General features: G+C 37.9%; 1 protein-coding gene across 2 annotated transcripts in view; it reads right to left on the bottom strand.

The window, feature by feature from the left end:
- The window catches only part of myo10l3 (myosin X, like 3), a 59,737-nt gene that overhangs the window by 57,260 nt on the left and 681 nt on the right, over nucleotides 1–1,796 (bottom strand). The window lies entirely within an intron of this gene.

Below are 1,796 nucleotides of genomic sequence, written 5' to 3'. Positions count from 1 at the left end.
TGTTTTCAGGATGAAACGGACGGAATTCATATGTGAGTGTGTGCGGCTCATGGGGGGCAGAGGTCAGGGCCGGGAATTTGGGATTCCCTCTGTCGGAGTATATTTAAGGTGGAAGAATTTGATGTGTAATGCAAGTAAGGAGTCCATGGGTGTGGAAAAATCCTCCTGTGGCTCTACAGAGCGCAGCAGCTGCTGCTATAAAGGTCTTGAACATAGCTCAGATTGTCAACAGGATGTTTCGCAGACCAGTAGAATGTCTTTTGCGTGTGAACGCATGCATTTGTTAAAGGGATAAATGAGAGGAAAAGGGATATTGGAATATAAACACACAGTGGGAGCCGAATTCTTCAAGTGTTTATGTTTTCCTGACATAAAAGCCAATCGGATCCCAAAGTTTGACAGCCGTGAAGTATGCTCCTGTGAAAGTTGGAGACGGATTGGGTGTGTTGTGAAGGTGCAAAGGGTTTTATGGAGCTGGGGTCAAGTGAAAACTGCATGCACTGGACAGGATGAGCACTCAGGATGAATTTTTGCACACACACCCAAGTAGATGTAACTCCTCCCATTTCCCTCCTGTCATCACACAAAAAAAGGGGCATGTATGGCATAGCGGCGTCTAATTTTATATCACTTATAATCACAAATGCAAATTTTAAATATTTTTTTTAATCAGGGAAAATTATTTTTTAAAAAGTGCTCTTCATCAAATTGATATAAATAAGCGGAATACTTCCTTGCTGCACTTGTTTTCCCAGAGCTGAGTTTAATCCGGGTCCAAAATTAATTAAATCCAAGTTCAAGCTCTCTGGTGTTTCAGAAGCTGGCTTCTTTCCATGACACAGAAAAACACTATAAAAAACGAGGGCAGTCCAATCCCTTTTCTCGGATAAAAGACACAATTATTTTATTTTTTGAATTTTTTTGTTAGCCTCAATGTAATTTTTAAAATATTGCATATTTAAGAGGGACAAAAACACAATATGGTCTGTTTTACTGCACGGAAATGTTAAAACATAATATTTTACTGCTTTTTAATCATGGTTTTTTTTATTGCTACTGTTTATTTTAATTTTATTTAGAGTGTTTTGGATTATTCCGGTCTGTCTGGAGCTTTTTGGATGGCAAACTGAATTTCTATTCATGCGAGGATTAAGTCTAAAAAAAAAAAAAAAAAAAAAAAGGAGTTACTTTAAATGCAGTTCAGTGGAAAACCCCCACAGATTAAAAAAAATATAATAATATTTTTAATTCAAATATTAAATTACATTTGCTCTACCTATCACTCCCAATTCATCTCCATCTGTTTACCATGTGGAAGGTTAACACAATAATAAGAAAGCAGAAGTTTACATTAAAACATGTTGGAGGGATTATTTTAGAGGGGATCAAGCCGCTTTATCTCTATTTTTATGTTTATTTCCATAAATTCTGTGCACTTTTTCCCCAAATGTGTTTTAAAATTGAGGAAAACCTTCAAAACTAACCATCACAGCCTAAAAAATACAAATAAATAAAACTAAGGTTCAAATTTCTTTGAGTTTTAGCAGATTTTGTTAGGATCAGGTTTCATAAAACCCTGGAAAGAGTGGTTACCTCCCAAAAACTGAACACTGAGTCACAGCAGGCGTGCAGGGTTCATGCAGCCACAGACAGAGATGAGACCCGGACGTCCGTCTGCGCATGTGTGCCCTCCTCTGAGTCACCGAGGAATGACAGACAGTCTTTACTGGAGGAGTCTGAAGCACATGTGACACATCCCGCTAGGATTTTACAAAGCAGGACTGCCTGCATAAAGA

The sequence above is a fragment of the Oryzias melastigma genome, linkage group LG21 (assembly GCF_002922805.2).
Source record: "Oryzias melastigma strain HK-1 linkage group LG21, ASM292280v2, whole genome shotgun sequence".
Lineage (NCBI taxonomy): Eukaryota > Metazoa > Chordata > Actinopteri > Beloniformes > Adrianichthyidae > Oryzias > Oryzias melastigma.
This window is presented reverse-complemented; position numbering and strand designations above follow the sequence as displayed.